At 53.8% G+C, this 12,264-nt stretch overlaps 1 protein-coding gene across 3 annotated transcripts in view; it reads right to left on the bottom strand.

Annotated features, from left to right (window-relative positions):
- AHNAK (AHNAK nucleoprotein) overlaps window positions 1-8,963 on the bottom strand; it is a 43,151-nt gene extending 34,188 nt beyond the window's left edge. For 2 of the 3 annotated variants that reach the window (XM_045023183.1, XM_045023185.1), the window contains exon 1: window positions 4,185-4,320. The gene's annotated coding sequence lies outside the window, so the exon portion shown is untranslated. Of the gene's footprint in view, window positions 1-4,184; window positions 4,321-8,904 lie in introns of those variants that run through there. The other variant, XM_045023184.1, reaches the window with a different exon arrangement.
- Window positions 8,964-12,264: the final 3,301 nt, after the last annotated feature.

The following is a 12,264-nucleotide window of genomic DNA, read 5'->3' as shown; positions in this document are numbered from 1 at the left end:
GCTTGTGGTGTAGAAGGGTGCTCCCAGCTGGGACCAAGGGGTTTGGAGGGTGGAAGGGGGATCAGGGCTAGGGCTAAGGCAGGGGGTTGGGCTGTGGGAAGGGGGGCAGGCTCTGGCTGGGGGTGCAGGCTCTGGGGTGGGGCTGGGGATGAGGGGTTTGGGGTGCAGGAGGGTGCTCCCAGCTGGGACCGAGGGTCTCAGGGGGCGGGAAGGGGATCAGGGCTAGGGCAGGGGGTTGGGGTGCGGGAAGGGGTGCAGGCTCGGGTGGGGCTGGGGATGAGAGGGTTTGGGGTGCAGGAGGGCACTCCAGGCTGGGATCAAGTGGTTCGGAAGGCAGGAGGGGAATCAGGGCTGGGACAGGGGCTTGGGGCACAGGGAGGGGCTATGGGGTGCAGGCTCTGGGCGGCACTTACCTCAAGCGGCTCCCGGAAGCAGTGGTCATGTCTCCCATCTGGCTCCTATGCAGAGCTGCAGCCAGGCGGCTCTGGGTGCTGCTCCATCCGCAGGTGCCGCCCCTGCAGCTCCCAATGGCTGCAGTTCCCGGCCAATGGGAGCTGCGGGGGGTGGCACTTGGGGCAGGGGGCAGCATGCAGAGTGGAACCCCCTGGCTGCCCCTACGCATAGGAGCTGGAGTAGGGCCATGCCACAACTTCCGGGAGCCGCATGGCGCCGCCCCCGACCCTGCTCCCCAACTGGAATACCAGAGTGGGGAAAATCCCAGACCCCACTTCCCAGCGGGAGGTCAAGGGACGGCTTAAAATGGCTGGCGGGTCGGATCCGGCCTGTGGGCCATCATTTGCCCACCCCGATCTAGACAATCCATGGGTTCTTTGTCACAAGGAGAGAGGATTTACAGACAAGTTTCCATTCCAAACACAGGCAGAACATGGTCCTGGACGTTCGCTGGGGCATCCAGTCTAGTCTCCTCATTGTAGCCGCATGCACTGGGGTGCACAAGGCAGATAGGCAGGAGCAGTACTGCCCTCACAGAGAAAGCAGCTGAGGAATGGTCCCTGGGTAGCGGTTCATTCTCTGACTGAATACGCTTCCCCTTGTGCTCTGCATCTTCCCCTGAAGGAATCGCTGCTCTTTGCAGGAGGGGAAGGAAGTCAGAGTGGATAGAACTGCAGCACTCTCCAAACGGTCAGGAGATGGTCTCATGCCAGCTGGGGGAACACACACTGCCCCCCACCCCAATCAGTTTGCCACATGCTCCCAGGGGGTGCAGGGACAGCTAAGCCGCCTTGACTCTTGCAAACACCAAGCACAAGATTATACACGTAGCTACCCAAGTCCCTCTGTAAATAAGTGTATTGCCTAATAATAGGCCTAGGCACAAAAGAGCTGCAAGGGGATCATGGAAACATATTGTAACTTCTAACAGCCTCGCCCCTCCTTCCCCCGCACACACACACACACACACACACACACACCCTGTATGGCTCGCAGGCCTCCTGACACTCTTTGCAAACTGCCTCAGTGTCATAAGACCACACCAAACAGTCCAGCTCCTATTACAGGGGGTGGGATACCCAGCTGGAAGAGGGACCCTGAGCTGCTCAGAAAACTGCCTTGGGACCTCTAGGCCACAAGTCAAGCTTCTCTGCAACAGCCCCTCTCTGTCACTGACTCTGCCCCACTGCTCTCTCTTCATCTCTCTCAGTGCTCCCTTCTCTCAGGCAACCACCATGGTGGGGGACTGTCTGCTTGTCCCTTCTGTGCCCCTAGACCCCAGCTCAGCACCAACATACTAATTAATGTCCTCTGGAAGAACATGCCCAGTGCCTGTAATAAAAATAAAAATAACAGCTCTCTAGCCCCCAGAGGGCTAATGGCACTTTACGACTCTTAACCAAGCCACGCTTGTGAGCTAGTGCAGAGCTGCCACACTCATTTTAACAATGGCCAAACTGAGGAACAGAGCAGTTGATATATTTTGGAATAGAACCCAGGAGTTCAGACTCTCAGACACACATTCTAACCACTAGATACCACTCCCCTCCCACGTGGAGACTAGAACCCAGGTGTCCTGCTCCCAGACCCCCTGCTCCCAGACCCCCTGCTCTAACCCATTACACCCCACTTCCCTCCCAGAGCTGGGGAAAGAACCCAAGAGTTCCGGCTCCCAGCTTGCCTCTCATCCAGTGGGCCCCTCCCAAATACGCCAGTGTTCAGAAGACTGAAGTTACATCTCCCCAAGCTTCAAAAGCCTCAAGAAGGTATTTAAGGTGCCACAGGACTCTGTTGCTTTTTACAAGGAGAGCTTGTCATTTTATAGACTCCTGGATTTCCAAACCCGCAGGGGCCGTACTGCTCATCTAATCTGACCTCAATAGGACAGGCCAGAGAATTCCACCAGTAATCTCGCCCTCCAGGGAATGGTACCTCCAGCGAAGAGCAGGCTCCCCACAAGCCCTCCCCATAGCGAGTGACAGCTGAAATGCAAATTATCACTTGGTGCTTAGGCAACCCAGCTGACAGCCCACAGGGACCACGGCACCAACTCCTGAACTCCTGGCTGCCCTGTGCAGAGTTCTCCATCTAACAGTCACACATCAGTCCTTCTGTCTGTCTGATACCTCCACTTCAGTCTGGCCACCTCTCCAGGCCTTTGGGCCCCACTCGTCTCCAGTTTCCCAGCTCAAGTCAAACTGATCCCCGACTTCCAAATACAACTGTCTCTCTGCACAAAGACCAAGTCCCTATGAATTGAACTTGGAGCCTGCTACCAGCCATTCTGGGCCCTTTGCCACAGGGAACATGGAGTTAATCTTGAGTGTCAACAACAGTCAAATAAACTTTTGTAGTGAGTGGAGCCCGAAACAAGCTGCCAGGCCCAGAGCAGCAGAACGGAGGGGGGTGGGGGCTGGGTCCTTCTCTCCCTGTGAGTGAGGCACAAAGGGACTGACTGGCCCTTCCTTCAATTGAGGGCTGGGTCAGTGACCAGAAAGGGGTTGTGACGGCCCCATGGGCTGCGCCAAGGCAACACAGCGCTGCTGCCTCCAAACTGGCAGAGAAGGTGCCACACCCTGAGCGCAACTAAGCGCAGCGCCTGAGCTACCCCCCAGCCCGCAGCGCCCGGAAACCACAGACCTGGGGCTCATCAGCGCCCTGCAGGCTTCCCTACCCCACAGCCAAGCGAGTTCCCCAGCCCGGCTCAGAGCTCCCCAGAGGGCACCAGGCGCTCCAGCATAGGGTGGGGTGGACGCACATTACAAGACTGGGGGGGCGCTTTGCTCCCAGACTTGAGCAGGGACACAGTTCTTCTTCCCCAACCCCTGCACACACACACACACACCCTGTGCCTCTCACAGGCCTGCCACTGGCGACGCCTGGTTTGAATTAGTCACTCTTTCCAACCACCACATTCCACAGGCGGCTGGAGCAGGTCCAGTGCGGGGGTCCCCACCCATCGGGAGAGGGGGGATCGGGACAGCTCCAGCACCGCGGCTGCATGGCCACTCAGCAAAGCTCCCCAGAGCAGATTCCAGGCTCCGCAGGCTCCAGCCCCGCACCAAACTGCCCCAGCCCAAGCCTGGAGCAAGAGAAACTTCAACACGCCCTGTATACAGCCGCCACCTACACACACACCCTGTTCACAAACCCTGCCTATACACATCCCATATACATCCCCCTGCGTGCACGTCCCACATACAACCCCTGCCTACATACCCCCTATATACCCACACTCATACGCATGCCCAATATACAACCCCCGCCTATATACACACACAACACCTCTGCACACCTCACATGCAACCCCACCTATATACACTTCATAAATACACCCCATATGCAAACGCCAGCTATATACAGACCATATACAACCCCGCACAAATCCCCCCATATACAACTCCCACACGCACACCCCCTACAGCCCCAGCCTTCACCCCCCTCCCCCCCGTACACACCCAGCCCCTCCCTCACACACACGCCCCCTGCAGCTGCGGGGACTTCTACCCCCCTGTCGCACCCCCAGGGGCTCTCAGCGCCAGACCCGACCCGGTCTCTGCCCTAGGCGCAGCAAAGGCTCCAGCTCCCGGGACACCAGACGAGCGCGAACCTCCAGCCCGGGAGGAGGCAGAAAGTTCCGCCGGTCCGGCCCCGGCCCCAGCCCCCTGCCCCAGGTTCGGTGCCAAGGGCGGGTCCCCTCTGGCCGAGCGCCAGGGGCCACTGGTCCCTACCTGCGGGTCAGTGGCTCTCAGCTCCCCGGTACAGCCATGCCCGGCAGGGTCCCGGTACTGCCCAGCCCCGAGCCCGCTCCCGGATTCCTGGCGGCGGTGGCTGCTCCCTGGCACGCAGGGTCCGGTCCTGTCCCGGCGGCGGAGCGCACGAAGTGGACGCCGCTCGGCGCAGGGCTGGGCTCTTGTAACTCAGCCCGGGCTGGGTGTGTCTCTCCCCTTCCCAGAGCCGCGCTGCTGGGAGGGAGGGACCAAGAGCCAAGCCAGCCTCGAGCAGAGCGAGCGAGTCGCCCTGCCGAGCCGGGCCGCGCTGGGGATCCCGGCCGTGGTCGGGGGCGCACACCCCGGCCAGCCCTCTCCCTCCCATGCCCAGGTGCGCCCTGGCATTGGCATACCCCAGGCCAGCAGCACCCTGCTCGGGTCCCCGGGCTGACAGCCCCTCCCACGGCCAGACATGCATCCACCTCCCCAGAAAAGCCGCCACCCCCACTCCCCCGCTGGGAGCCCAAGCCTGATCCCCTGAAAATCTAGAGCAAGCTGGCCCAGAGGGTTAGGTCTGTGCCACCCCCTCCTGCCCTGTGGTCTCCACCTCCTCGGATCAGAGGGCTGAACAAGAAGCTGGCTGTGACTCTCCCTGACTAGGCACCCATCAGACTGAGCTCCACTCCCCTGCTCTGGGCTTGAGAGCTGCTCACAGAGAAAAAAAAACCACAAAAAATGCAGAGACCCAGCCAAGGTTAGCACCTTCCACCCCATCCCTCACATCCTGCCTGCACCAAACTCCACACAACCATGTGAAAAGAGGGCACAACTGCACCGAGAAAAGGGGCTGCAAACCTGCTACAAGATGGCCCCAGGAACAATCAGCCCCCAGACACGACTGTGTCCCCTCTGCTCCAGCACATCACTCAGGAACCTCCAGCCCCAGACACGACTGCGTCCCCTCTGCTCCAGCACATCACTCAGGAACCTCCAGCCCTAGACACGACTGCGTCCCCTCTGCTCCAGCACATCACCCAGGAACCTCCAGCCCCAGACACGACTGCGTCCCCTCTGCTCCAGCACATCACTCAGGAACCTCCAGCCCTAGACACGACTGCGTCCCCTCTGCTCCAGCACATCACTCAGGAACCTCCAGCCCTAGACACGACTGCGTCCCCTCTTCTCCAGCACATCACCCAGCACCTCCAGCCCCAGATACGACTGCGTCCCCTCTGCTCCAGCACATCACTCAGGAACCTCCAGCCCTAGACACGACTGCGTCCCCTCTTCTCCAGCACAGCACCCAGAAACCTCCAGCCCCAGACACGACTGCGTCCCCTCTTCTCCAGCATAGTACCCAGGAACCTCCAGCCCCCAGACACGACTGTGTCCCCTCTGCTCCAGCACATCACCCAGCACCTCCAGCCCCAGATACGACTGCATCCCCTCTGTTCTAGGGACCCTCTCACACCAAGATGTGGCTGCATCTCAGTATTATAACGTGGTTTCCAGGCAAAGACTATTCCTTCAATATCACAGGGCACCTGTGTTTAAGTCTCTTCCATCCTGCTATTTTTTTTTTTAATCTGAAACATGACTTTGAAATCTTCTGTCATTCAGGCCCAGACCTGGCTTTTAATAGTCCTTTCCCATTACTCAACTTACCCATCACGTTTTGTGTTAAATACCTAATTATGGCCTTACATGTCCCGGTGAGTGTCCTGGAGCAAGACATGTACCAACCACAGCACTTCTGTGCTGCAGCTTCCTTATTGACTTTTCTCAGAAGTTCATTTCTTCCCCCACTCTCCTGTTTCCCATCTTCTCCCACCTGCCTTCTCCATTCCTTCTCTCTGCTGTCGATGGTTTGCTAACACTTACTGATGAGCATTTCCAAAATGAACAATCAGACAACGTCCGATGGAGAGTGCAGTACACATGCCTGAAGATTAGGAAGATATTCCTGTGTTACAGCCACTGCATGAAACTAGCAACCTTTTAGTTCAGCCTAGGTACTTACACGGTCCCCTTCTCCATAGCACCTGAGCCCCTTCCAGCTCCCTCCATGGTACTGACAGAGAATGACTTGCTCCAAATCACACAGGTACCTTAGCAGCACCAGCTACTGAACCCAAGTTCATTGCTTTGACTACAAGACCCTTCCTTCTCCATAACACAGGGTAGATCTGGCTTCTCCTGTTCTGTCCCATATCCAGCTGAAGACTGGTATTTTTGAAAGTGCCTGCAAGGGTCTTCATCCCTGCCTCCCTGGAACTGCTGCATCGGTGACTTTACCAGGCCTTCCCTTAGCACACCACAATAATATCTCACACCTAGACAGGGCTCTGCATTTCCCAAGCCCTGACAATCCACTTGTGAGGCACTGAACTAGCCGCAGGTCAGAAGTGAAGCCAGGATGAGAACTCCAGAGCCCCTGGCTCCCAGCCCAAGCTCCATTCGCTGGCTACTGGTGCTTCAAGCCTCAGCCAAAGGACCGCAAAGAGTGGCTGGAGGAGAAAGCTGGGAGTAAAAATTTCTGCTGACACAGGTGAGATCCTGTACCGGGCCCCCAACAAGAGCCTGTGGTCTTCAGGCATGGAGTAGCCTGTGGTTTCAGCCACCAGTTCTTACCCCGCAACCACCAAGTTTGTTTACAAGCTATAATGACCCAGTGAGTCTGGTTTGTTTAGATGCTATAAATATCACATGAGCCCTGCTCAGCCTCCGTTATAAACACCCCAGCACTCAGCTTTGTTTATCAGTTACAAACCATCCAGCAACTCTAGTTTGAGAGGTACCCCATGCAGGCTGTTGCACCATAGGGGGTGTGTGGGGGAGGGTTGTTTGTTGTAATCCATCTCACTGAACTAGAGGGGGCTTAAGTGACTGACCTGCTGCCTTTAAAAGACCAGAGGTCAGCCCCCACCTGCTGCAGGGCAATCCCAGGAATCCTAGCTGGGAAAGCCGCTGGAATTCACACTCAGGAGAGAAGCTGAAGAACGCAGGTGGGTCATGAAGGGACACAGGGCTCTGCGCCCCCCCATCCCAAGCACAGGGACCCCAGAGGGGCAGCCACACAGCTCCTTGTGGCACCCAGGCACTTTGCGGTGGCAAGGTGGAATCACTTCACTTTATGGCAGTCCCTCGGGTTCGGGAGGCTCAAGGTGTAAAGATCACTCCAGTGATCAAGCCAGCGTCACTTCCTTATGGATGGGTGAGGCAACCTGGGGGTCTGAAAGCACAGCACGGGGAAGCCACTCCCTTAGCACAGGAGTTAAATGACACTTTGTGGGTATTTGTCATCCAGCTCCAGGACCAGTGGAAACATCAGTTTGTTGTACTTACTGGTGCACCCAGAGAGCCAGACAATGGGGTGCGCTGTAAAGGGTGCTCTCAGGAGGGGGCAGGTGAATTTAAAGGGGAGGCCGTGTGGTCCAGGTAGTGGGGTACTGGCGTGGGAGTCAGCAAACCTGCACTCTGAGCTTCTCTCTCCCACTGACCTGCTGGGTGACCTCAGGCAAGTCCCTTCCTCAGTGCCTCAGTTTCTCCATCTATGAAAGGGGGTGATGCTGCTGTCACCTTTCCAGTGACATATATCACATGCACAAACTGCATTTAAAGAATATTGTTAAGGTGGAAAAGCCAAGCCGTCCAAAGTGAGAAAATGACAGTATAATCCATATAACCTTAATGCAACCCGTTTGTGCGCACAGATTATGAGACTGCCTGTAATTATATGATCACAGGCAATTTTTTCCACAAGACTCCTGCCTCATGGACAGGATGGATAGTGGTCACTTAATGAGCAGTAGTCAATATTTTGTTTTCACCTCATTGGTCAATGTGTGGCTCCAGGCCTTGTTTACAGCACACTGTTCAAATGCTGCTCTTAATACAAAATTATCCATTTCCGCGTGGGCATTTCTGTGGCACCCACTATCACTATAATTATTGGAGTGCTTCCTGACTATTAATTAAAGTAGCTTCACAGTATCTTTGGGTGGTGAGAGAGGTTTATCCCCATTTTACAGATTGGGAACTGAGGCAGAGCGAGATTAAGGTCAAAAGTAGCCACTAATTTTGGGTGCCGACTTTGAGACACCTAGGACCTGATTTTTCAGAGAACTTAGCATCATATACCATGTTATATTTGCAAAGCCCCGCTCCATTAACTTCAGTAGCAGCTGTGAGCTAGCTGCAAGCAAGATCCCCAAGTCTGACATTGGGAACCCAGGAAATGAGGAACACACAATCAGTGACCACTTGTGAAAAGTGATTTGTGCAGTGTGACGACTTGGGACTCTGTCTGTACAGGCTATGAATTTGGTGTGAGATGATGGAATTATCTCTGCAAGGATCTTTACCAAGATGCAAACTCCACTTTGAATGTGCTGCCCCTTTTACTTCTTTATTGGCTGTTTGCGCCCTTCTGGGGCTAAAATTCCACAGGCTTGTGGCAAAAGGATAAATGAGGGTCCTTGACTTAAAGTGCTCTTCCATTGAAATGGAATAGCTCTAATCAATAGTCTGGCTCCCAGCCAGGAGAAGTGATTTGTCAAGGGAGAGGTCACCTTGAAAATAAAGTCACCTGAGGAGGCTGAGCAGAGCTAAAGGGAGCTAAAAGTTATAAACGGGCAGGAGCTGCTGTTCTTCTTTAGGGCACTTTTTTTCCAGCTCAGGATGAAGGAGACACAACCCAGCATCTAGAAGCCTGATGAGGCAGGGAACCCTGTTTACCTACCTGAATATAGCTGGTCTTCCACGGGAAGGGTGATCTAGTGAGGGGCACCACAGTTAAGATGTTTGTTGTTTTCTATGTGATCTGAATTCTCTCATGCTTTATCTGTTAAGTAAAAGGGTAATGGCATGAGACTGAAAAGTATCTGCATGTGTTATATGCTACATATCCAGGCCTCCTGAGAGAAGAGGCTCACACCTCTGGGTGGAGTTCTGGGAGAGGGGGTGTTTAAGCTACTGGGGGTCAGCTGAGCCCAGGGGGTAAGCATTTCGATAGCAAGTGCTAGGTCTCATGAAAGGGAGCCAGTCAGCGGCTCTGTGCCCCAAGAATGTGCCTAGGGATTAGTGACTGGCTTCTGCTCAGGCTCAGGATGCTTAAAACATCCAGGGACCCAGCAGATAGGTAACCCTCACATTAGTCTAGTGAGAGGCCAAGAGGGGGCCCTCAGCTGGGATCTGTGACACCCAGCGTCACACAGGAACTCTGTGGCAGAAGCAGCTAGAGAATCCAGTTCTCCAAGGCACCATTCAGCTGCCTAACCATAAGACCCTTCTTTCTCTTCCTGCCTCATTCACTGCCCACCTTCCAGCTTCTGCAACAAATGAAGCAGGGGGTCTTACAGACAATAGCCCCCTTTGCCACACATGCATCCCACAGTAGCTCCATCCTGTGCACTGGATAAAGCAGATGTCCGGTGGAACAATTGTACATGATCAGATAATTAAAAACTGTATCATAACACATATGCCCCAGGGGGCTGAATTAGGGTTCACAGGCAAATTTTCATTCTGGCATTTCCTAACTTTTGAGTGTTTGAATGTGCAACCATAATAGTGTTCTTTTGACTTAGGTTTTTTTGTGTAATATCCTAGATTTTAAAAAAAGCAAATTGAAAAAAACAGAAATACCATCATATGTTGTGACAAACTGGGAATGTTCTTAATGTGTTCTTTGAATTCTATGTGGGCACCTGTGATGCAGCAGGGAGAGGGGAGTATTGACCTGGGAAGGTTGCAGGGGAGTTTTGCTAGGACTGTCTGCATTGGGGATGGGAGACTTTCCTTGAGGGATGATACCTGATCATGTAACATGAGAACCAGGAGGGGAGTTGGAGGCCAGGTGACACTTCTGCCCAGGAAATGGACAAAGGCTGGGGGAGAAGCTGGGGGGAGGCTGAGTGAGATGGCTGGAGGGAGTTTCAGTTTGGAGCTGGCTGGGGAACCTAGACTGGGCTTTGACCTCCCTGGGGCCCCCAAAGATGGACCTGACTGAGGGGGTCCTGTTGTCTGTACCTGTAAGACCTGTTTTGGACTGTGTTCCTGTTGTCTAAATAAACCTTCTGTTTTACTGGCTGGCTGAGAATCATGGTGAATCACAGGAAGGGGGGTGCAGGGCCCTGACTCCCCCACACTCTGTGACATATGTACATCCACGTGTCATCAGCAGAGATAGAACCTTTCGCCATAGATCTCTGCCACTAACTGAGTAACAGATAGCAATAGTAGGTTGTCATCCTCTATGTGGACCAGCATTACAAGGGGATCAGTCTCATGTTTTGGCAGTGGGTTTCACAGTTATTTACTGACATCAAAGGAATGGTGAGACTCAGGAATCATAAGATCCATCCCAAGCTTTGGAGGGGAGTGTGTCCTATTGGGCACAGACTCTTCTGCCCGTTCCTCACTTCCTAAGGTGGATCCCTTCTGCCCTGACCCTTCGAACCCCTGGTTCCTTGCCCAGCCATTCCCAGTTTCCTCTCTTCCAGCTTCTCATCCAACTAGTACTCTTCCCCATCCCACTCCCACAGCTTCCAGTCACCCCACTGCAAACATGAATGGAGCCTCCATGAGAAACTAGTCAATCTTAGTGTGAGGAATGTGGGAATTTTGGGTAATAGTTTTATGAGCCATGTGTATGCCTCATTTTACCCACCCACTTTATATTGCTATCCCCTGGATTTAAATGGGTTGACTTCTGGTAAAGGAAAGGGAAATGAGGCATAGCCAAATGTCACATATGCTGTCTGGGTTGGGACCAGATACTTTAACAAGAACTGGCTGGATTCAACACATGAATGAAAGGCCTGGAAGAGTCAATGGAAGAGCCAATGACCAGAAAATTGACACTTAAGGAATGGAAGCCAAACTAGGCTGGACATGTGAACACCACATCACTGGAGGCAGGAGACCGAAGGACAAGGCATGAGGTGGCTGTAGCCATGTCTACAACACTACAAACTTTGGTCAGCACAAGTTACCTCGGTATACAGCTGCCACAGTTTGTATGTCACTTGGGCACATGCATAATTAGCTGCTTGCATCAGTGCTGCGTGTGCTCACCAGATGTGCTTGTGTCAATGTAAAGTGTGGTGCACCACAAATAGGCATTCCAGTGTCCCATTTGCACCTGTCAGGCACAATGCCTTTGCAATGTTTTGTGAGATAGAAATGACTCACCCCCAGGGCCGACGAGAGGGGGAAGCTGGTAAAAATTACCGGGGCCTGGCAGTCCAGAAGCAGGCCTGGGGCCCAGCTTTGTCGGCCCTGTTTAGCCGGTCCGCCCTTGATGGGGGGCCCGAAAAATATTTTCACCGGGGCCCAAACCCGCTCTCGGTGGCCCTGCTCACCCCGGGATCTCTGGGAGCTAGAGGTCAAGTTCCCAGCATGCTACTTTCTCCATCCCATAATGCCATCCATGTCTCATCATTTTCATGCCATTTTTTAAAATCCCACATGGCACTTTTCCATGTCCGCTGTCTGACAGAAGCATAGAGCCTGCAGAGTTTTACGCTATTCTCATGAACACTGTAAATACAGGATGCATGATCCTCTTCTATTTGCACACCTGCAGGAAGTACAGCAACAACAGGGGACGTGACTGTTTCTCTGAGGACAGTGTGCTGTGGGCCATAGCAAAAAACAATTCAACGTTGCTGGTGCTGTTCACAGAACAGATGCACGAGGTGAAGCACCACTTCTGGGCCCGAGAAACAAGCATTGCCTGGTGGGACTGCATTGTAGTGCAGGTTTGGAATGACAAGCAGTGGCTGCAGAACTTTTGGATGCAAAAGGCCACATTCCTGGATCTGTGTGTAGAGCTTGACCCAGTTTGTTTCCAGCGCAGGGACGCCAGAATGCGAGCTGCATTGACAGTGGAGAAGCAAGAGACGATCGCGCTCTCAAAGTTTGAAATGCTGGATTGCTACTGCTTAGTGGTAAATCATAGAATCATAGAACTGGAAGGGACCTCGAGAGGTCATCTAGTCCAGTCCCCTGGACACAAGACAGGACTAAGTATTATCTAGACCATCCCTGACAGGTGTTTTTCCAAACTGCTCTTAAAAATCCCCAATGATGGAGATTC

The sequence above is a fragment of the Mauremys mutica genome, chromosome 7 (assembly GCF_020497125.1).
Source record: "Mauremys mutica isolate MM-2020 ecotype Southern chromosome 7, ASM2049712v1, whole genome shotgun sequence".
NCBI classification, from domain to species: domain Eukaryota; kingdom Metazoa; phylum Chordata; order Testudines; family Geoemydidae; genus Mauremys; species Mauremys mutica.
This window is presented reverse-complemented; position numbering and strand designations above follow the sequence as displayed.